At 36.0% G+C, this 25,458-nt stretch overlaps 2 pseudogenes; one reads left to right on the forward strand and one right to left on the reverse strand.

Moving 5' to 3' along the window:
- Window positions 1–17,500: 17,500 nt before the first annotated feature.
- Window positions 17,501–18,375, reverse strand: LOC138168335 (protein FAM210A pseudogene; annotated as a pseudogene).
- A 1,558-nt stretch (window positions 18,376–19,933) lies between these two features.
- On the forward strand, window positions 19,934–21,478 carry LOC138168336 (methyltransferase-like protein 22 pseudogene; annotated as a pseudogene).
- Window positions 21,479–25,458: the final 3,980 nt, after the last annotated feature.

A 25,458-nucleotide genomic window follows, 5' to 3' on the forward strand; every position in this document is an offset into this window, starting at 1 on the left:
ACTCATCTCTGGGGCCATGTTAATCTTTCAATTGCATTTTCTTCAGCTTAATTTTTTTATTACAAGGAATGCCCCCTTGGACATGATAATAGGATCATGAATTTAAGGTTATATGAGAACTCAGAGGTTAAATGGTCAATTTTTATGTAAGGAAACTGAAGTTCACATAGATTAAGTGACTCTACCCAAGGTTACACAGGCAGTGTAGGGGGAGGACTAGTATTCAAGGTCAGATCATCTGACTGCAAACTCAAATTTCTTCTACTCTATAGGGAATGATATTTTCAAAAGTGAATGTTAGGTAAAAATAAGGGACAATGATAAAAACAAGGTAACAACTGAATAACCATCAATCTAATGTAACTAAAATTACTAGACCACATATGATTAATCAATTCTTTGGCAAGTGATCTATTTCTTGACATTCAAATGTTAGGATGTCCAGAAAGAAAAAGTCCTAAGGGACTGCCTAGAAGCTAAGATTCCTTAGTGTATGTTTTGCTATGCCAAGAAGCTATTGTAACACAATGAGCAGGTATTGTGCTTTGATTTCCCAAATTGGCAAGTTGATTAACCTCTTCCTTTTCCAAGGTCTATGTGGCAGTAAAAATACTGAGTTCCTATCAGCACAGAAATATGAGATTAATACACATGAATGGGAAAATAGGTGGTACAATGCCAAGCCTGGGGTCAGGAAGGCTTGAGTTCAAATTCTGACTCAGATACTTGTGACCTAAGATAGTCACTTAACCTTATCTCATTTTCCTCATCTGTAAAATGAGCTGGAGAAGGAAACAGCAAACCACTACAGTATCTTTGCCAAGAAAACTCCCAAATGAGGTAATGTTTTGAATTCAACTGAAATGACTGAACAACAAAAATACACATAGATGTCCTTGATTTCACTGTTATTCAGAATGCACACCTATAATTTCTCTATATAGAAGAAGATTGGGCTGTTTCCCATCACTAAATTCAAGCTTTTACAATTTCGACAAGCTTTTTACAATTAGGAATATGTCTCCTAAGTCTGTGTTAACCAATGCTAACAGAAAGCATGAATTAAAGTAAATGAAACAGCACAAAAATTAACTTCATCTTTATCATTTGATAATTGAAGGGGTCCCTGAGGCATTATCTTTTCTTTGCCTCCATGTTGTCATTATCTTCATCTCTTCCCACTCAAATCCCTTTTATATTTATGCTTTGAGGCTTTTGTACATCACAATAAGTTAAGGAATGAAGAATGGACTGGCCCATCTTGCAGAAAGCTTTGTATATATGGCATCTGCACTTACACAGAATCTGCCTTCATACCACCTTATACTGGGAATTCATACAATTCCATTTGAGGTGCTGTGTATAAAGAGGCCCCTTAAAATGCATGAGTTTAATTTAACAAGCAAGAAAAAGTGAATGTGTGTGTATCCATACACATATACATGTACATATGATGTAACTGTTTATATATTAGCATATCTCTATTTAATCTAAATATTTAACATATAAAGTATCGATATCTATTTTCCTCTCTAATATTCTTCCATACTCACTATAAATGTTTGCTATGACTTGAGATTACCTATATAATGCAGTGCTATTACCTTTATAGTTATATCACATCCATGTCATCAGTAGTTAGATTAGCTTAACAGTCAATCATTTGGAATATAATTTGCCCATTTTCCCCAAAACAATGTAATCATCCAAATCAGCACTGACTAACTGATGAGGACTTCAAAGAAATAAGAGAAGAACTAAAATAAACCACACAATGAGTTTAAAGTATCCTAGTAAACATTGTAAATTAGACCACTCCTGCTTATATTAGATACAAATGTCTGACGTTAGTAAAAGTAGGAATGGATGGGATGTTTCGTTGGTTAGTAAAAATTTCAGGAAATGTCTAGGATTAAAAAAAAATCTTAAAAGCTATTCTAGAGAATAAATTTTCAATCCTTTTTCTATGTGCCTTGAGTGATGGCATTATCTGTCTTATTAGAAGTTCAAAGTAATCCTGTAAGGTAGAAATTAACACTAATTTTGAAGTAGAATTCAACAATTATATTGCAGGTTAACTGAATTACATGAAGGGTTTTATTATATGTAGCTTAGTTTCAGGGGCTAAAGAGTTTCTGGAAGCCTATAATCTGCTGGGTTTGGAATGAAGAGGGATGGGTCCTTTAGAGGAAATCATTTTCGCTAATGATGCAGCCACCTGCCCCAGTCACATGGGAAATGGGAAATGAGGCAGCTGAAAACGATACTATTATGAGCTTTTTATAGCATCTAACAAAAAAACCTCTGATTTTATAGAAGCTTAAAAAAACATTTTTATTTCCTTGCTAATTTTGTCCCTTTCCAATTGGCAAAGTTAGATACAGTCCTTTCTCTATAAGAAATGGAATTAATGAGGTCCTTTGGGTCTGAATTTGATTGCTTTCTCATCTGGACCCTCATATCCCTAGTGGTACTAAAGCATCATTTTATTATGTCACTCTCTTGCTTAAAAACATTAAAAAATCTCCCATTACCTATACATTCCTTAGAATGTCATTCAAGGCCTTCCAAAATATAACCCTAAACTGATTTAATTAATGAGGAAGTTTGTTGTTGTACAAGGGCTCCCACCTGTTTTTGTCCCCATATTCCTTGATTTCAACAACAAAAAAAATTCAATGTCCTTTATTCAACATGCATTATAAAAGGAAATAAACTCTAGAGTTTAACATCCATCCACACATACCCATCCACACACACACACACGAGACATAAGTAAAACCAGTTTGAATTAGAATCTTGCCTCAGTTATTTTGTCTCAACCCTGAGGAAGTCGCAACTTTTACAAGCTTATTTCTTCATCAGTAAAATGGGGATAATCTTGCTTCACTGGACTGTTGTAATGACTAATGAGGAATTATATATAAAACACTTCACAAACTTTAAAGTGCTATATAAATGTTGTTTTCAGTATTACTATTATTATACATTTAGTATCACACAATTTTAATCGTACAATTTCATTTATATTAATATTTTAAAAGGATAACCCAGTAATTTACCAAATATTCTGATTGATCCTTGAAAAGGTTCACATTGTTGTTACTGATTTTTGAAAAGGACCAGTGACATCCCAGGGGATGTCTTAACTGGCCTGTGAATTACATTTAAATAAGACAGAGTTGTGCAAAGTCATCAGCCTCACTTTCCTTCCAGAGTCCTTGAAGTCCAGTGGCAAGAAAAAAGTCAAGATAACTAGTGATGGCCCAGGGTCATCTTTTGATGACCTTGGCATCTTTGATCCCTGACCAAGCTCTAAGCACTCCACTATATCCACTTCAGACACCTTCATGGCCACTGAAACAAATTGGCTTCTAAGCTAGGTGTCACTAATACTTAATCTACCCCATAGCTTCTGGAAGTTTTGACATATACTTTTTTCACTTTTTAAGATAAGAGAACAGACCAACAACAACAACAAAAAAAAAAGAAAGCAGTGAAGGGCTGAGTACATGAAAGAATGTTTCTTCTCTTAGTATCATGGGAGGAAAAAATAGCTAAATAGTAGACATTGTCCCTTTTTCTGCTCTATGAGAGGTCCAGTTTGATATACACTTCTGGAGAGAGTTCCAAGCAGGCTTTAACAAAAGCTTCACAACTCTTCGGTGGAGAAAAAATGATGTCTATTTTCCTTTATTGCTCAGATGTAGCCATTTTAATGAAAGATTATTTACATTCACAGCTGATTTATAAAATACTCCATAAAACCATTTCAAGGGACTTGGTTTTTAGTGTAAGAACTCACTAATACCTAACATAGAGACAGTGAGGTAGCTTAGTGGATAGAATGCTGGGCCTGGAGTCAGGAAGACCTGAGTTCAAATTTGGCCTCAGGCACTCATTAGCTTTATGACTGTGTGTAAATTACTTACCCTGTTTGCCTCAGTTTCCTCATCTATAAAACAGACTGGAGAAGGAAGTGGCAAATCACTTCAGTATCTTTGCCAAGAAAACCCCATATGGGGTCATGAAGAGTAGGGCACAAATGAACGACAGAAAGAACAATACCTAACACAGAATAAGTAGAAAAAGGAATTTAAGCACTTTAGGAAGGTTCTTATTCACATTTGCCAGTTTACACCTCATGGTGTACAGGGACGAACTCTGAACTTGGAATCAGCTGAGACCTAATTTTAAATTCTGATTTCTGACAGTTAGCTGTGTGACTATGGGAAACTTAACTAAACCTCATTTCATCTATATAGGAGAGATAGTAATAATACATGGATTCATTATGAAAACATAATGGGTTAAAATATTCAAACCTTAAAGTTGTGTATGTAATGTTTATTTTTATCCGTCAATCAATAAACATTTATCAAGTACCTATTATGTAGCAGGCACTGTACTAAGTGTTTGGGATACAAAAGGAGGTAAATGACAATCTCTGACCTAAAGGAGCTTACTGTCTAACGGGAGAGAGAACATGAAAATAAATATGTCCAAAGCAAGTACCATACTGGATAAATGGGCATGACTATATGCATATATATACATATAATTATTAAATTGTAAAACTTTAGGGGTACCTGTAATGGGAATGTAAATTTTTAAGATCTTCCCTGCCTCTACGCTAAAGTGCACCTGGAGCCTGGGGTGGGAGGCTTGTTTTTCAGTAGATACTTTTTGATTGGCCAGTGGGTCCAGAAGGTTGTTACATTATCTGAGCCAGGAGAAGGCTATATAAACCCAGATTTGAGGCTTTGTTTTGGGGCTTACTTTGAGAAGTGTTCTGTGATTTGATCAGATGAGACTCTGGGAAGCCATTGTTGAGAGCCCCCTGGCTTTGAAAAACTCAGATGTTGATTTGGTATGGATGTAATGGTTGGACAGTTTGGAAACCTGTCTACTTGATCTGTTTCTGTCTTGATAATTCTGTCTGTATACTCTGAAGTTCGGGGTGCTGACCTTTTTCCCCTGAACTAGTAAACGATATATGTTTGACTGATTAAAGTAAGCTTGTTAACCAATTTTGAGTTGCTTCCCTTCAGGTGGCAGCCACCCTGGGGACACTGGGGTGCTTGCTGCTACAGTACCATATACCCACACATACCTATATATATATGTAAATATATATAGGTGTGTGTGTATACTCATCTGCATATATATCATGGATTAATATCTTTCTAAACTGATGTCCTGTTGCTTTTGTTTACCTGTTGTTCTCAAAGAGGACCATGACCTGAGGAAGGTGACGCTGTGGCTTGCAAGTGAATTGGATTTAAGTGATAGAGGGCTGTGCAAAGTCACAAGTTTTAGTGCTACAGTTCACTTAGAGGAATCTTCAGTTTCAGAAAGATTGTTCTAATTTCTATCCTCTGAAAAATAGATATATGTACCTGTCACTATAATTTTATTCCATTTCTTCTACTAGCCTAGAATATATTTTTGACACTTTTATCTTCACAGGTCAATTCTATGAAGCTTTCCAGACTACTCTAATCTATAACAATGTTTTCCTGCTCTGAATTCCTATAGGATTTAATCTATTTGACACAAAGTTGTCTTTTAATTGTATTTTTCATTGTAATTATAGAGTATGTTATTACTTAACTTGCATATCTATGTCTCATTCTCCTGAGTAGATTGCATCCTTCTTAAGAGTAAGTGTAATGGCTTATATTTTGTATTGCCTATTCATCTATATGCATAGTAGGCACTTGATGTAATTCATCATTCATTTATTGTCAATTGTGCAATACACTCAGACATTTGGGATACAGAGACAGAAATTAAATATTTATCAATATTTCTTTAATGAAACAAAGAGTAATTACCACCCAAGCTCTGGGTTTAGGTAGCTTAGCTTTGGCTCAATTTGATAATGTTAGCATTACAAAATCTAGTATATTCTAGTACATTTTGTAGTTATTTTCTTTCTGGGATTCATGGATGAGAAAAGAAAGTTTTCATTGAAGGCATTAAACAGCAACACTAATGATGTTCATTTCAATGTATATCCCCCAACGAGTCAATATTTTTGTGCATTATAGATGGGGCAACTGGTAGATGCCTGGCAAATCAATTAGTTAGAATATTTCAGTTGGAGTGCATTTTTCATTATATATAAATGTTTTAGGAAAAATATTACATAGCAAATGGACAAATATATATCCATTTTTATTAAGCAGATGTATGTAGGGTTAAGAAACTTGTTAAATTTTTTTAGCCAACTCAAAAGAAAAAAAGAATAAAGCATGGAAATAATCCTAACACTTTTATGCTGCGTGTTTTCTTTTTTTTATCTTCTGGTATATGATGAAAATTTGAGAGTCTTCCAAGCTTTTATTTATATTTATTAAATTTATAGCAGGTAAATTTGAGAGCCTTGACTACCTGCAGACCTTGAAAATGGTTTTGTCCCTGGATTTTATCATATATTAATCCTTTAAAATCATTAGCTTTTTTTCTAAATACATAATTATTCCAGCTAATAATATGCTTTATTTAAGATCATAGAAACCTAGATAGAAAGCTACAAGGAATGTTGAAGGTCATCTAGTCCAATCTCCTTATTTTACAGATGAAAAAAACTGAGTCTTAGGGAGGTGAATTGACTTGCACAATTTTACATAAATAGTAAGTATCGTAGAGAGGACTTAAGAAACAAAGGACTAGTGGATAGAGTGATGATCCTAGAGTAAAAAAATAACATTACTAGAATTTATTCCTGTTTCTGAAATGTGCTAAATTTTTAAAAATGAGGCAGGTCAGCCTCTCTGAGAATCAGTTTTATCACATGTAAAACTGGAATAAAAATTCCTGTACAATATATCTTTCAGGGTTATTAGGAAGATAAAAACAAAATAGCATATGTTAAATAGTTTTAAATTGCAACATAAATATTACTTATTTTTATTGTGTTGCCTTAGGTATAATGGATATAAAAATCAGAAAAAAAACTCCCAAATTGGTATTTGTGTTATTGAAGTCAAACATTTACATAGAAATCATTCATTTTCCTGCACATAGTTTAAGATAAGAAATAATATTGAGTTCAAATTGATACTATGTTGGTAGAGTGTTAGAAATGGCAAATCTAAATTACAAGGACCTCAGTTCAAATCCCAGCTCTTATTTATTTACTATCATTATAAAGCTGGACAGATCACTTACTTTTTCTGTGTTTGCCTTATGTTAGAACATCATGAGAAGGGTGAACTAGTCCTCTGAAAACCCTCCCTGCTCTAAATATATGACCCAGAGGAAGAAGTCAGGTTTACATGATCTAACTCCAAATTCTGGAGTTAGGAAGAAATCAGCCATATCAACAAAAAAATGGAAGGAAGGAAGGAAAGAAGGAAGAAAGGAGGGAAGGAGGGAAGGAAGGAAAAGAAATATATAAAGAAGGAAAAAAAACCCTGAGGCTTGATGTTTAGAAGGAAACAGACTAATCCATTAGTGGGTAAACAGAGGAAGTTGCTTTATAAGCCCAAACAGATTTTTAAACATTTAATATTCTGTAATTTTTGCTTTGTCTCCAGCTGGACAGTAGACAGGTCTAGAAAATATCTTTTTTTAAAGAAATTTTATTTTTTCTAAGTATCTATAGTATTAACAGAGGGCAGCTGGTTCTCATTAAGGCTGAGAAGAGAGGTCTATCTCAGGAATTATTACTTAGCTTGACTTGTAGACTGAGAGAATTAGCCATCTGTGCCTGGCCTAAAATGCATTTGCACTTACTCTAATCATAAACAGGGCTCCATGCTTATTGAATGCACTCTCACTTTTTATTCTGTGGATTGCAAAAAGAATTAAATAAAAATACCTTTTACTGAATTAGTTGTAAGGTCAGAAAGGAGTGCACATGGTGAGAAGACAGTGTATATGTCTCTGCCCGATTTTTAGAAGGAAAAAAATACTGCCTTTCTTTGTTGGAAACAACTTGTTGTATTTCTCTTTAGAGCAGTTACTTGATCCAGGACAATGATTGGAACAGTTCTTATGAATTTTCCAAGGATGAAAACTGCCTGTAGGGAGTGTGGGGTGGCCGCCTACAAGCAATTTATTAACAATAAGAAGGAAAAGTCAGGGATGTCCTGGGGAGGGATGTCCTGGAAGAATGATATATTGCCTGGGAAAATAGGAAAGACTTAAATAGAAAGGATTTTCTATTAAAGAACTCTTGAGAAGATTATTATGGGGATGGTCCTCTAAGAACGCTCCCTACTCTAAATCTATGACCTAATGGAACTAGCCATGTTAACATGATCTAACTCTAAATTATGGAGTTAGAAAGAAATATAAATCATCCATATCAATAAAAAATGGAAGGAAGGAAGGAAGGAAGGAAGGAAGGAAGGAAGGAAGGAAGAAAAAAAGGAAAGAAGGAAGAAAAAGGGAAGGAAAGAAGAAAAAAAGGACAGAAAAAAGAGAGAAGGAAAGGAAAGAAGGAAGGGAAAGAAATATGGAAAGAAGGAAAGAACATGTCTTTGACAAAATGCATATCCTATAACATTTCCATTCAACTTATTTATTCCATGACATGAATACCAATTTTATCCTGACATAAAATAAGTTAAACAAATCAAATGATTGGTTCTTGACTGAGCTAACTGAATAACAGTTCAAAGTTCACTGATAGTTCAGTCCCTGGGCCAGTTTGATACCAAACATATCCTTTCTGATGATGATCAGTTATGGGGTTACCAAAGTTTTGCCTCCAGAAAAAGAAGCACAATTTATAATAACCAATGGTCATTGGGGGGGGGAAGATCCTCCAAGTTCCTACAATCTTATTCTATTGCCCGTTCTACCCAAAAAGTTTCTCACAAAAAGAAATTCATTCTAATAAATGTTATCTTGTAGTTCACTTTTTTATACCATAAAAACCCAAACCCAATTTTGAAGGCAAGTAGTTTAAATATTACATTGCCTTATGGAAAACTTGTAAAAGAAGCTTGAGCCTTGAACCTTAAGTTTGCTGTGGTTAAAAGTAAAATACCAATATTGATTGGGATTCAAAAAGCAAAGTGATTAATGATTCTGTAATATTGGAGAGATTATATCACAAGCTTATTTATCAGAAAAACTGCAATACATATTCCCATGGCAAATATTTATTATTTTGACACAATAAATGTAAACTTTTAAAACCTATAGCTCACAACTTTCAAAGTGATGAAAAAAATGCTTATTCCAACATTCTGCCTTCATTAGACTCTAGACTTAAGTTAAAAAGAGTTATATGTTGCCAGGCATGCAAGGGAAACAGTTAAAAGACCAAGAGACCTATCACAAGAAGGTCAGATATTACACAACAAGAAACATCTGAAAGCAAATGAAAATTATGGTAAAGTATAAAGCAATTGCATAATAAATTTTGACATTTATAAGACCCTTTGAAAAACTAGACACATTGCTCAGCAGATTGTGTGCTTGTTACATCCCCCTTTGGAGTAGGGCAAAGTCAACGTGTTATTGAGTGTATTCAACAGTCTGCACAGCAGCCTTCAAGACAGCAGGCACTCAAATGCTTGTTGAATAAATAGACAAATAAGAAGGGAAGAGTCATATGGAAAAGGTTAAAGGTATTAAGCAAAAATTAATCTGCTAAACTGAATGATAAAATTTTATCTTTTGATAGTCAATTATGCCACCTGTTTTGGAGATTTTTTTTGTTTCTTTCAACTATCATAACAACTGAGGTTTGTAGCTACTACCAAAACCACTGCATGAGGGATTCATGTCAGCCATTAAGAAATCTAAAATTAAATTAATGTTTGGGCTTCAACTATTTTGACTGATAGACATAGCTATTCTGTAGAACTTTTTTTAAAGAACAAGCAGATTTGATTCAATCCAATTTAATTTGATTTAATCCAATTAAATAGGTGGTGCAGTGGTTAGAGTGCCAGGCTTGGAGTCAGGAAGACTTGTCTTTCTGAGTACAAAACTGGCTTCAGACATTTACTAGCTGTGTGATCCTGGGAAAGTCACTTAACCCTGTTTTCCTCAGTTTCCTCATATGTAATCTGTGCTGGAGAAAGAAATGACAATCCTCTCCAGTATCTTTGCCAAGAAAACACCAAATAGAGTCACAAAGAGTAGGACACAACTGAAATGACTGAAAAACAACAAAAATTCAGTTAGATACACATTCTTTTCAAGTCACTATGCAAGGTAATAAGAATAAAAAGACAAAAGCAAAATAGTCTTATTTTCATGGAGTGTATAGTCTACCAAAGGAATACTACCACAGTAAACAGAGAGGTAAAAACAAAGTTGAAAAAGGAGAAAAAAAGGAGAAAGTGCTAGAAACTAGTAGGATCAGGGAAGGATTCTTGCAAGCATCTGAAGTAAGTCTTTGGGGGAAGACAATGATATTGAACTTTTTTCTTTTTCTCCTTTAAAAGAAATCATTTGAAAAGCACAAGATAATTCTTTTAGTTATAATTGTTGGGATATATAATGTAAGATGTGAGAATTAATGATCTGACATTTGCCTGAATAGCAAAACAAAACAGAACACAAAACAAAGAAAGAAAAGGAAGACTTTCTCTGTTTTGTGTTCTGTTTTGTTTTGCTATTGAGTAGTTATTGTCTGAGACTATGCTGTTTTCTTCCAATTTCTCTGAATTTGGAGCCAAATGTCAGATCACTATGCAAGGTAATAAGAATAAAAAGACAAAAGCAAAATAGTCTGACTGAATTGGAAAGATCTAAGGAGTCATTGAGTAAGAAGAATTTCAGATTTGTAGTCACAGGACTTCAATTAGAAACCTAGTTCTGCTACTATCATGGTGATCATGTGCAGGCATTTAAGTTCCTGAGACTGTTTCCACATTTGCCAAATGAAGGGGTTGAAATAGTTGATCTTTAAAGTTCTTTCAAATTCTAAATCAATCATCCTAATATCGTATAATCCAAATACTGAAATCATCATAAGACAGTGGAAAGATTTTGGGATTGTTAGTGAAGTGAGAGTCATTTGGATTCAAGTCCTAGTTTTGACATACTACATATGAAGTGCTGGCCAAATCAGTTTTCTCCCTCTGGGCCTCAGTTTCTTCATTTGTAGCAATGATGGAAGACTTCAATTAAGTGAACATCAGTGAGAGTTATCTCTGCCAAAAGCAGAGCAGCTAATAATTTCTTGATTTGCCATAATGATACTTTCATTTTTCAGAATGTGGAGAAAATAAGAGTAAATGGTATTCAAAATCTTATTCTTATCAGTTGGTCAGTTAATTAACATTTATAAAATACCCATTATGTGCCAGGCATTGCACTAAGGTCTGGGAATACAAAAAAATTAGTCCTTGCACTCAAGATCACAATCTAATGGGGAGACAACATGCAAGCAATTATGTTCAAAAAAGATATATAGAGGGTAAATTGTGAATAATCTCAGTATGAAGGCACTCCATTAATGAAGATGAGAAAAGACATTTTGCCAACTATGGATCTTTAGATGAAAACTGAAAGAAGTCAAAGTTGCTAAGAGGTTTCTTCATTTTCTCCTTTTTACTAAATCTGAATTGAGCTCTGAGTCAATAGAGATGTACTCAGACAGCTGATTCAACGATAATTCCAACATCATTAAGATGAGGAGGGGGAATATTTTGGGCATGGGGTGCAACCAATGAAAGCATTAAGAGTTGGGAGATGGAATGTTGTGTTCAAGGAACAGCAAGGAGGTCAGTGTCACTGAGTCACAGAGTATGAAAATAATAATGTGCAAACAGACTAGAAAGTGACAGGTTATGAAGTCTTTGAAACCCAGAGGCATTTATATTTGATCCTGGAAATTTGAGGGTTGCTGGAATGGAAATGGAGACTATTTTGGGAAGAAATGGTGGCAATTCCTTCCTAGAACTTCTTATAGAGGGGCGGCCAGGTGGCTCAGCGAGTAAGAGCAATGGCTCCAGTGTCAGGATGACCAGGGGATCAAATCTGGGCTCTGATACTCAGCACCATACAAAGAAATAACTGGCCTGTAACCTTGAGCAAGTTACTTAACCCCAATTGCTTTAAAAAAAAGAGAGAGAACTTCTTATAGAGAATGAAAAGAAACTCAGGCATAGTGGGATATACAGCCTGGATTTGGTAAGAGAATATTGTATTTTGCTCAGAAAACAAACAAACATACATACATAGGAACCCATAGACTAAATTGTACTGGGGAAGTCAGTTAAGGTGGGGTGGAAATCTCTCAGTGAAATGCTAAATACACAAAGACAATCAATTACAAAAAGGAGAAAAAAGGGGGAGTTATCTGAAAAGAATGGTGGAGATTCATAAAGAATTTACCAACCAACTTAAATATTAAAAAGATAAGTACAAAGAATGGAAAAAATTCCAGATAACAGAATGAAGGTAAAAAGTACGGCTCTACACTGTTGGAAGTGAGTGATAAGTGCTGGAAAGTTGGTAAGAAGATCTAAGGACAACAACAATAAAAAAGAATGTGTTTTTAAGTTATATTGGGTAAATTGCACACTATACCTTTTTCTTAGTCTTCTCCTTCTTACTAATTCTGAATTGAGCTTTGACTTAATAAAGCTGTACTCAGACAGCTAGTTCAGAGATAACTCCAATATCATTAAGAAGTCTTTGCCTGCCTGTTAAAATATAATCTATTTTTGAGATGTTATTTTGTGCTCACCATGTACAGTATCTACCAATTCTTTTCTCAAAGAAAATAATGATGATAGAGAGTAAAGAGGTTTCAATGGAATATACAAGCCTTTTACATCTATGATGACTTCTCCTTGAAACATTCCTCCCCAAATAATTTTACCAATCTTCATCTTTTTCTGCCTTTTCACTGAATCCATTAAATAATATAGTCAATGTTGATCCAGTTTGGTAGGTCTTATGAAGATGTTCATAGAATTTTTCTACCTTTTCATTTTTGATAATTAATGTTGGTACATGAGGGGAATTAATTTTGTGGTGGTCTATTTTGCAAATAGTTTCCATTATTATTGCAAGAGACAATGACAAAATGTCCCATAAAATAATACATCTTGCTGCCTTTCTACATGTAAAACCCATTAATGTATCCTTTCTTTGCCTCTTTAAGGAGTGTCTGTTAGCTGTTCAATTTAGTTATGTCCTTTTTTAATAGCAAGAATGTCAGGATTGCTCTGATCCCACTTCTCTACTAATATGTCTATTCATTGGTCATTGGACATAGATCTGACACAATGTATTAACAAGCAAATTAAAGTTTATAGTCAGTCTAAAAATCTAGACAATTCTTTGCATTCTCTTTCTATCCACTCTGCTACTATCATTGCAGAAGTAGAAGTATCAGAGCATGGCTTAGAGTAATTTTGTATTTTTCTTAATTTCAAAGAATGATATTGCCAAATAATTCATCACCAAACAAATGCCTAATCTACTAATGATGTGCTCATCCACACTTACCTCACACTTTCCTCGAAAAATAAAGAGCTTTTTGTTAAAAGCCATTGTCAAACCATTTTCAGCATGCTGAGGCATCAGAGAAGGATTTCATGGAATGGTTATTTTTTGCAGATTACGTAGGAAAATGCCTCCTCATAAGTCTTTTTCAAAAAGATATTTTCCATCCACAGATTAAAATCATTCAAGATTCACTGAAAGACATACTAATATAAATCAATCTGCTTAACAATACTCTGGTCACAAATATCAGGTGTGACATAAGAAAAGAAGAGATATTCTCACCAAATGTGTTTGCTATTACGATACAGGAAAGCCAGCACAGAGTTGAAGTTAAAGAGGTGCTATAGCTTGTGGATGTTGAAATCCTCCAGATGCTCCTATTTTCAGATGAAATGGAGCTAATTGCATCAAACTCTGGAACACAACATGTCCTAATGCAAAATATATCTATGTAAAAGGATTTGACCTGCCCATATACACAGGAAAGTCCAAGTGGATAACTAAATGCTTATTTCAAAGATTACAACATGCACTTGGATGGGTAACCTCTATAGAGCTAAGCTATTAACATGTATATCTGGGTTGCACATTAGAGATGAACAATGAGTCCAGTTAGACTCATGGTTTAATAAAAGGAAGAGGGTGTGTATATTGTCTTTGATAAATTATGAAGCTCTTCTAATGAGCTCAAACATCCATTGAAAGTGAAGGCCCATTTTTTAAAATAATAACATTCAATGGGTATTGCTGTTTGGCACCAAAACCTAGGATAAAACATTGTATGAAGAAATAAAAATAAGTATTATATAGGGGGTGATGCCTTTGTGCAGGTCAGTAATATATAGCCAATGAAGAATTTTGAGGAATAGGAAGTAAAAAGGTGTAATTAATGAATCATTACATGATTACCATGTGCCAGGTACTGTACCAAGTGTTATGTCATTGGAAGAGAAGATGGGTTAATCATGTAAAATGATCAAGGAATATGCTGTGGACAGTCAAATTATCAGGAGTAATTCAAAGAAAGCCCTTAATGTGCTGAGTGGACCTGCTGTGTTGATCTCATAGGAGGACATACATCAGGAGTCACATCAGATGCTGCATTGAGTAAGAGGGGACCACTTGGAACAGTGGAAAAGGCACGGGATTTGGATTCCAAAGACCTAGCTTTAATATCTGACTCTATTATTACTTTCTGTGTGACCTTAGATAAGTGACGATATCTCTGGTCCTCATAGAATGAAGAGATAAAACTAGGTCATGACTAAGGTCTCTTTCAGCTGTGCAGAGAGAATAAGATAGCATAGGACAGAGACCTGGTGCATATTCACTCACAGGGAGAGGAACAGAAATGAGCATCCAGAAAATGAGGCTAAAAAGACACCACAAGACAAGTTGGAAAACAAGGATAGAGCAATTTCATGAAATCCCAAGGAGAAGAGACAATGTTAGAGAAGAGGTAGTGTCAAATGCTATGGAGAGGATGAAAATGGAGAAAAGGCAATTGGGTTTGCCCAAAGAGATCATTGGTGATCTTGCAGAGAAGAGTTGAAAACAACTATTCAAGTCAGAAGGCAGATTGTGAGGGGTTTAGAAGTGAGTGGAAGGTGAGATAGTGCAGATAATGAGTACAGAATGAATTTGGCTATGAACAAGAAGAGAGATAAAGGGCAAGAGTCAGAAGGAATGGTAGGTCAAGTGAAGCTTTAAGTATGTTTGTTTTTCTATAAGGACCATGTTTTTGTTTGTTTATCTGTTTTGAGACTATGTCACCTTCCTTATCTTTCCCAACCTGGAAATGCAGCAGCTGTTCCCAGACCTGAATCAGCATTGGAATTTTGGCCTGCTCCATTTCTAACTTGTGTCAGTTAACACTGCCCCCCCTCCTCAGGTATCCTTCCCTCCACCTCAATTTCTAGAGGTTCTTCATATTCATACCAGACATGGTATAGATGCCAGATTGGTTTGCTGAAGTTCAGAAATTTCAAACTCAAGTGCTCTGTCAACTTTAGCCTCCCCAGTAGCAGGAAGTATGGTCATATAGCACCATACCTGCTATGATCTATATTTTATAAGCATCAGAAAATATCCAGTAGATGAGGAGAGACTGAAAATCAGAGGGTCTAGGGTTAAACAAACAACTTCCTGGAGGATACTGGAGGGAATGGAATCAAGGACAGAAGTACACAGGTTGGTGTTGGCAAAAAGGAAGATCAGATCTTCTGAGAAAAGGGCAAAAGAGGAGAGAAAGAGCAATGAGGTTGAAGGCACATGAGGTACAGATTTGGAAAAAGAGACTTAATCACAGATGATCTCTTTTTTTAGCATGGTACTATCTTCTAGCTTTCAGAAATTCAACTTCATTAGTTCAAGACAATTTGTAAAAAAATTCATGAATTTTTGTGGGTTGCAATTTCAATACAAATCAACAGCATCATATGGCTGTCGGAAAAGTTAATATGATCTTGGGCACCATTAAGAGAGGCATAACATTCAGTTTTAAGGAGCAAGGTTTTGTCTTGGGCCTTCTTCTCTTTGCCCTTTATACTACCTTGCTAGGTGATCTTATCAGCTTTCATAGATTTAATTACCAGCTCTATGTTGATGACTCTGAAGTCTACCTTTCCTAAACATTCTTCTGACCACCAATCTCACATTTTTATCTGGCTTTCAGAGATCTTCAACTGGATTTCCCCAAAATGTATTTGAAGAACTGTCACATGGGACATCACATGGCGTTAGACTTGTTCTTTTTGGTCTCAGAGAGCAGAACTTGAGGCAGTGGGTAGAAGTTACTAAGAGAGCTACAGAAGTTCATGCCAAGCCTGGACTTCTGTGATCTGAAAAATTGAGAAGGTTCAACTAGATGACCTCTAAGGTCACTTCCAGTTCTAAATTTATGACCCTATGACCTTATGCATGCAAATATTCTACTATATCCCTGAGACAAGTGGTGGCTTTGTTTCGAAACATTTTTTGACATTTAAAGGAATTTACCAGTAGAAAGTCTCTTGACTGAATACCAAGACCTTATACACAGTTGCCCCAGATTTTTAATGACCATAACCATGTTACATCTGTTGGTATGACCAATTTTATGAACAATAATAGTTGACAATTATGTAGGATTTTAATATTTCAAAGTACTTTTTTATCTCTGAACCTCACAAAAAAACCTATGAAGTAGAAGTTGATGGTAATTATTATTCCTATTTTATAGATGAGGAAATACATTCTCAGGGAGGTTTAATGATCTTCCTGTGTTCACATAGCTAGTAAAATATTAGGGGTTGGATTTGAATCTTAGTGTCTCCTGATTCCAAATCCAGCTTTCTTTCTAGTACACTACAATGTCTGTCTCTATTAGTATATGCTAAGGAAAAAGGGGGCTGAGAATTGGTGATTTAATGCTTTTTGTAACCCCCAATGACTATTCTCTGTCCCTAGATTTCATCCCAATCCTGTCCCTGTGTCAAAGATATGATGCCATCTGGGGCAATTTGACATCCTTTGCTGGACAATAGCCGAGAATACCCATTAGTTCTTAAAGGAAATTTTCTGACTACATGATCTTCTTAACTTTGAAGTCACTATTAAAAAAAATATTTTCATTTTTACTCTGAGAAGTTAGCTGATGAAGAGAAAAATGCATTTAAGCAAAAATGTTATGTTCTAGGTGACAGCTACCAACTTAAATCTCTAAAAAGGAACTGCAGACATATGTATTTACTTTGAAAAATTTGACTCACACAGATTTTAGGCAAAACTATTTTTAAAATGTCAATTTGTTTAGTCATTTATATACAATCAGTACAAATCACTTTTACCACATAGTCTCAGTTTTAACTTCCAATTCAACTTTCTTCATATAAAAATAAAGTTTTAACTGGTATAGGATAATTAGAATGGCCTCATTTTTCATTTTTTTAGTGAAAGACTTTTGAGATTTTGAGAGACAATTAAAAAATACCCTTATTAACTGGCAACAATGATGTTAAGAGCTCTCCATGATGAGAACTGATTATGATTAAAAGTCTGACTGATGGATAACATGAAGATCATGATCTCAATAGAGACAACTAAAAGAATAATTAGGAAAATGTGTCTTTGTCCACATTCTCCCTAGGGTTAAAGTGCACGACTTTTCTCTGGCCTGGCACACAAGATTTTCTATTCCACTTTTTTTCTTAAATGAAACTTTTTCTTTGGGTTCTTATAGATTTTCTATGAGTCAATCTTTTTTTCTGTAATAGGCTCCTTTATTTCCTCCATTCTATTCTGTAAGTATTCTTTAACTGGAGGTGGCATTGACATGTAGCCACTGCTACAATGATATCTAACAGTAATGGATGTTCCTCCCAAAGTCACAGTGTATCTGGCAGGTATTGTGATCTTAAACAAGGCATATGTAGTTAGTGCATTTACACTTTGGAAATTTTTCAAAATGTACTCTATGCTGTCTGGTACCCAATGAGTTCAGGAAAAGGAATAACATTCACTCCTTTTAAGACTGCATAATAAAATGTTCCAAACCAAATAGCAAAATCACTAAAGCGCATTGAAATCATAACTTTTTCATACTGTCTAAATGTTTTTTTAATTGCTGATACAGATTGAAATGGGTCAAGATCTTCCTTTCTCTCAGCACAAGTTCCTTAAGCTGTGCCACTAGATGATATAACTCTGATGAAGTTTCTTCTTTTTGCTGTTTATGGGGAGAAACATCTATTGGTTTCCTTTCCTTTGAGATATGCTGTGCAGAAGATATGTATGTAGCCAATGGTTTTGAGGACCCTACACCAAACAATCTTGGGCCAAGCTTTACATAATACTGAACAGCTTTTTATGCTTTGAGAGAGCCCAATGGAAGCAGCCCCTTGGGAGGTCCAAACATGTCCTATTTGTCAGTTGAGAAATAGTCCGCATTAAATTCCACTGCATTTTGATGAATGGTGGTTGTTGATTTTAGATCCACAGAGACTTGGGAGTATCATATGGCTTCATTGGAGAAGTTAGAGCAAAATCAAGATGACCATTTGTTGGGTGTATTGCAGAGAGGAAGGTTTAGATTGTAGTAGATGGTCTCTGTGGTCCCTTCCAACTGAATATCTATGAAGTTGCTTTGAAGGACATTGAGCCTGGGGCAAAAAGCAATGACAGTGCAGGTTTTCCCAAGCTGCTATATCAGGGGCAATCACCAATAGAAGACAAACTCCTTCCAGAATCCCCACTGAAGCCAGTGTATGAAATCACTTCTGATGATGTGCCTTTTTACATATTTAATCTGGGCTAGTAATGCTTAGTAGACAATTAATCTTTTTACAACACATATCTTCTAATCCAATGGTCAGAAATTGGCCTTTGATCCAAATTCTGCATCTGATTTACATTTCTTAACATCAGAATGAATAGGTCACTTAAAAAATCTAAGCTGGATCTTAAAAAATGATATTAGGTTCATTTGTCAACCAAGTGGAAGGGATCGGTCCCATTTATAGCAAAGTTATTGCCAGTGCCCTGCCACCTATAACATAAGTGTGCTAGAGAGACAAGGAAGGTCTCAGAAGGTACTCAACAATGCAACTAGAGCTATTGCCTCAATCCTTTGATAGATGGTGAGCTTTAAAATTTAAATAGTCTAGGGATATGATGTAATACATGAGACTTTTTTCTGAGACAGATTTACAATGCTAGCACAGATACCCAGGGAAAGGCACCTGGGTAAGCGGAATCCTCAGAAGTGCTATGCCATGTTTCACTTGCTTACTTGGCTAGCCCTTGTCCTCTTTATTGATAGCATAGTTATTTTTGAAGTATAAGGACTAGTTTAGAAACAGAGGTCCTGAAACCTGGGCAATCTCTGCTTTTATTGGCTAATCATAGATTGTACCAAAAGGGAAAAGGGCAGGAAGGTAAATTTTTCTTAGTTGATAACAATGGCTGTTTCCTTCCTAGCCCAAAGATCATTTCTCCAGCTTCCTGACTGTGGTACCAAGCACAAAAGAAGAGTTGAAATTAAAGCAAACATAAAAAAAACAAAGCAAAACCTCAATCCATAACTCTACTCAGGCCATCACATAGCAATTGGTATCCTGTTACTGAAAAAAAAAATCATATACATGATCTGGTTAAGGAAAGGTTCCTCCCCCTTCCCTCTATACAGATTCCCCTGGATTTTTCATGTACATACAAAAAAGCTGAAAAAAGGATTTAGAGACAAATGCAAACATTTGAAAACTATAAATTGGGGAAGGGGGGATGATTTTAAAAGGGTGACATGATGATATGGTTTTAATAGTTACAAAACACATTCACATTTGATTCTCACAATATGTCTGTGAAATGGATCATAACAGGGCCCCCTGATATGAATATGGCAGTGGAGGAGGCAGCTCAGGCTTCCCCCAACTAGTAGGCTGGAGGGTTGGTGGGACCCCTTGGACTCAGCCTTGCCCCGGTAGCCAGATGCTCTTATACAAATTAATAGCAACACTGTATGATGGAGGACCCAGAAAAGGAGGAAGCTATGGAAGAAATTACATTTGAAAGTGACACTGTGCTGTCTAATGTGCATCTAACTATCCCAAAGAAAAGGCACCTCATGATGCATCTGAATGCTGTTGGCCAATCTGTTTTTCTGTCACAACTCACACTTCTGTGGAACAAAGATTCTTGGGAAGATAATCAAGTTAAGGGTAAAAAACAAAAAGACATTCAAACAGAAAATATTGTATGTGATGACAGAAATATTCAGAAATCCTGGGGCAAGAATAGCAAGGGTATAGATTTTCTGAACAAGAATGAAACTCAAACTCGCCCTTGTATGAGAATAGAAGCTCTATTAGGTAATGACTTGGAAACAGTAAGAAGACCATGGGTTTTCTCTGAGACAAAACAAAACAAAAAAGAAACATCAAGAAATAAGATACATCCTAAAATTCTAACTCAGGGAGCAGAAAATTTCAATGAAGAAGAGCAAGATAATATCCACGACAATATGGTTAAAATGGAGCACGCCACGGCAACCCCTTTGGAAGAAATTGGCGAACAGGTGTGGTGAGGACCCTTCCTTCTAGCTGACTGCATCCTGTTCCAATGTGACCTGTTCAAACATTGCACTGTGCTTGAGCATCTGGCTACCGGGGCAAGGCTGAGTCCAAGGGGTCCCACCAACCCTCCAGCCTACTAGTTGGGGGAAGCCTGAGCTGCCTCCTCCACTGCCATATTCATATCAGGGGGCCCTGTTATGATCCATTTCAGATTTATTGTGAAAATCAAATGTGAATGTGTTTTGTAACTATTAAAACCATATCATCATGTCACCCTTTTAAAATCATCCCCCCCTCCCCAATTTATAGTTTTCAAATGTTTGCATTTGTCTCTAAATCCTTTTTTCAGCTTTTTTGTGTGTACATGAAAAATCCAAGGGAATCTGTATAGAGGGAAGGGGGAGGAACCTTTCCTTAACCAGATCATGTATATGATGAGCCAGCATCATCACAGCAATGGTTGCCAAGACTGTTTACTGCACAGATGTGGGTGAAGATCTCCTGACTATGTGTGAACAAAATGTTGCCCCAAACAGCAACCTGACTGCCATGGAAGGATGTGCAATTAAGGTTAGAGAACTGGATTAGCTGAACAATTACTTATGCACAGATCCTCAAGTGCCTTTCAGTTTATCTGAATAAGAAATTTCTGACTTACATGTTCATTCTACCATCATAATGGCAGCTAATGTTTTTATGATGATCTTGCAGATTCTTTATATAAAACACTCTACAGAAATACAGTTTGAAAAATCCTTGTACAGTCTACTTGTCAATAGAGAAAAGATTAAACTTCACACATAGACATTTGAATATTACATTACAATCACGTTTGATTTTCCCTAAATGATCTAGAGAAACTCAGATATGGTAAAATGAAGTTTATTGTGGAGCCAACTGAAGTTACTTTTCCCTAGTTCCTTGTTTATGAACATATAGAGCAGTTGCGACTCTGGAAGATTGTTGCTGCACCAGTAAGTGGACCATTCATGTGAACAAGGCTGAAAATATTCCCCTAAGTCGGTTTACTACAGTTCTTTCTTTTTTTTCAATTTATTTATTTATTTTTAGGTTTCAACATTCATTTTCACAAGAGTTTGAGTACAAATTTTTCTCCCTGTCTTTCCCCTAACCTAACCCCAAAATACTGAGCCTACTGAATACCCCTTCCCCTAATCTGTTCTCTTTTGTATCCTTCCCCCGCCCTGCCAACTTTCTAGTAGGGCAAGATGTATTTCTATACCACAGAGCCCATGTATTGTATTTCCAAGTTGCATGTAAAAAACATTTTTTTTTAATTTTTTTTTCCTTTTTGGAGGGCAATTGGGGTTAAGTAACTTGCCCAAGGTTAAACAGCTAGTTGTGTGTGTGTGTGTGTGTGTGTGTGTGTGTGTGTGTTAAGTGTCTGAGGCCAGATTCGAACTCAGGTCCTCCTGACTTTGGGGCCAGTGCTTTATTCACTGTGCCACCCAGTCACCCCCTAAACATTTGTTTTTAAAACTTTGAGTTCCAGATTTTTTTTCCTTTCTTCCTTCCTCATCCACCCCCACTGGGAAGATAAGGAATTCAACATAGGTTGTGCATGTGTAGTTACACAAAACATTTTCATAAGTTATATTGTAAAAGACTAACTATAATTCCCTTCATCCGATCCTGGCCCCCACTTATTCTATTTTCTCCTTTGACCCTGTCCTTTTTCAAAAGTGTTTACTTATAACGACCCTCTCCCCCAATCTGTCCTCCCTTCTATCATCCCCTCCTCTTATGCCCTTCCTCCCTATTTTCCTGTAGGGTAAGATACCCAATTGAGTGTGTATGTTATTTCCTCCTTAAGGCAAATTCAACGAGAGTAAGGTTGACCCATTCCCTTTCACCTTCCTGTTCTTCCCCTCCACTGTGACAGTTTTCTCTTGTCTCGTTTATATGAAATAATTTACCCTATTCTATGTCTCCCTTTCCCCTTCTCCCAAAAGATTCTTCTCTCAAATCTTAATTTTAGTTTTTCGATATCATCCCTTCATATTCAACTCATCCTGTGCCCTCTGTCTATGTATACTTGTACATATATATGCACTCACATATATTTATACAAACATACACCCTCCTATACATAAATAGATATGTATCTATGCAAATACACACACACACACACACATATATATATATATATATATATTCTCTTCAACTATTCTCATACTGAGAAAAATCTTATGAGTTACTATTATTGTCTTTCCATGAAGGAATGTAAATACTTCAACTTCAAAAAGTTCCTTATGATTTTTTTTTCCTGTTTACCTTCTCATGTTTCTCTTGCTTCTTGTATTTGAAAGTCAAATTTTCTGTTCTTCTCTGTTCTTTTTTCATCAAGAATGCTTGAAAATCCTCTATTTTGTTGGATGACCATATTTTTCCCTGTAGCATTATACTCAGTTTTGCTGGGTAGGTGATTCTAGGTTTTAATCCTAGCTCCTTTGACCTACGGAATATCATATTCCAAGCCATTCAATCCCTTAATGTAGAATCTGCTAGGTCTTGTGTTATCCTGATTGCATTTCCACAATACTAAAATTGCTTCTTCATGACTGTTTGCAGTATTTTCTCCTTGATCTGGGAACTCTTGAATTTGGCTATAATAGTCCTAGGAGTTTTCTTTTTGGGATCTTTTACAAGAGGCAATTGGTGAATACTTTCAATTTCTATTTTGCCCTCTGGTTCTAGAATATCAGGGCAATTTCCCTTGAGAATTTCTTAAAAGATGGTATCTACATTCCTTTTTTTCATCATGGCTTTCAGGTAGTCTAATAATTTTTAAATTATCTCTACTGGATCTATTTTATAGGTCAGTGGTTTTTTCATTGATATATTTCACATTGTCTTCTATTGTTTCATTTGTTTGGATCTGTTTTGTAGTATCTTGATTTCTCATAAAGTCATTAGCTTCCAAATGCCCCAATCTAATTTTGAAGGAATTATTCTCTTCAGTGAGTTTTTGAAATTCCTTTTCAATCTAGCCAATTCATTTTTTAAGGCATTCTTCTCCTTATTGGCTTTTTGGGTCTCTTTTGCCATTTGAGTTAGTCTGTTGTTTTTTTTAAGGTATTATTTTCTTCAGTCAGGCTGTTGATTCACTTTTCATGATTTTCTTGCATCATTCTCATTTCTATTCCCAATTTTTCCTCTACTTCTCTTACTTGATTTTCAAAATCCTTCTTGAGCTCCTCCATGACTTGTAAATAGTTCATATTTTTCTTGGGAGTTTTTGATGCAGGAATTCTGACTTCATTGTCTTCCTCCCATTCCATGATTTGATCCTTTTTTGTCCCCATCAATGGTTGGATTTTGTTTCCTCTGCTTGCTCATGCTGCTAGTTAATTACTTGACTTTTGAACTCTTTGCCACTGTAGAACTCTGCTTTCAGGTTTCAGAAAGTTTTGTCCTAAATTGCTGGGGTTTTTGCAGCTCCTGGAGCTATTAGGAGGGTGCCCTCTCTGCAGCCCCCACAAGCTCTGGCACACTGGCCACACACCCTAGGACCACCACCCAAGCCAGTGACCCAGATCCAAGCAGGTCAAAGCAAGAGCAATTACCCTCTGAATGGTCGCTTGGGCCCCCTATGATCTACAGACCAGGAGCTCTGGAGGCAGCCACCACATGGCAGCAGATGAAGTTGCCTCGTCTCTGCCACTTCTCATCCAGGGGTAGGGGCTGGACTATGCTCTTTTCCACCCAGTTCCAACAGAGTTCCCAACTGACTTTTTACTTTCTTTTTGCCTTTTATGGTTTGAGAAGTCTAGAAACTGCCATAGCTGCTGGTTATTAACTGTCCTGAAGGCTGCTCAGGCTGGTCTGGTAGTCATCCTGGGGCCAGAACCATATGGTTCATGTGTGACTTTGCTCAGCTCACAGTCTGGTGAGATAGACCCTTCCTGCCAGCCTGCCGGGCTGCCTTCAGTGGGAGATTTGTTTCTCTCTGTCACTTTGTGGGTTCTATAACTCTAAAATTTGTTTAGAATCATTTTCTTTTACATGTAGCAGAGGTTGTTGGAGCTGGAGCCACACAGAGGTCCTGCATTTACTCCACCACCTTGGCTCTGCCTACACTTCTTTCTAAACTGTATTTTCAATAAAATCAAAAGCTATCAAAAAATCATAACAACATTGTTTTCTCTAACATAGAATATCATGATGATCATCCTCCAGCTAATAAATGGAAGAGCCAGAAAAAAATTCAACTCTTCTGGCTTTCAGTCTAGTACTCTGTTCACTACTTGTTTGCCCCTTGGATTTTCATAACTCTTTTACCAAGATAGTTGCCAGGACTGTACCATAACAAAGAGTGCAGACATAACAGAATGTATCAGGGCAAGAACTATTTCATTTTCTCTTTGTATTCCCAGAATCCAGCACCATGCCCTGCACATAGTAGGTACTTAATAAATGCTTGTCAAATGAATAAATGTTTGAGTGAATGAAAGCCAGTCTAAGGGAAGACCTAGGTTTGAATCCCAGCTGTCTCACCTAAAACCTAAAAGGTTAAGTCACTCAACCTCTATGGACCTCATTTATAAAATGATGGAGTTGAATTAGATGAACTCTATGTTCCCCTATAATTCTTAATCTATTACCTTATGAAGAAAGTGCTATTTAGACCTCTTGTGTATATAAGTAGCTAGGAAACCTCAGATGTAGTTGATGAATGGGCCTTTCAGAAGTTCTGTATCAGATATGTTTAGATTCATGGTATAACGCAGGTATAGCCATACCATTAGATGAAAGAAATATTCTTCCCCATTTACTTAACCACATGGCACTGCTGTTATTCTTCATTATAATACATGTTCCTTGAGATTGGACATGTGTTCTTCCCTTGCTTCCCCTATACCTGGCACTGTAAATTATACTTTTTTGGAAAGGGTGGGGGAAGAATAGTAGTAGTAGTGGTAGTAGTAGTAGAAGTAGTAGTAGTAGTAGTAGT

The sequence above is a fragment of the Petaurus breviceps genome, unplaced genomic scaffold (genome assembly GCF_028583685.1).
Source record: "Petaurus breviceps papuanus isolate PSGF00001 unplaced genomic scaffold, PetGlider_PUasm1.0 37, whole genome shotgun sequence".
Classification (NCBI taxonomy): Eukaryota; Metazoa; Chordata; class Mammalia; order Diprotodontia; family Petauridae; genus Petaurus; species Petaurus breviceps.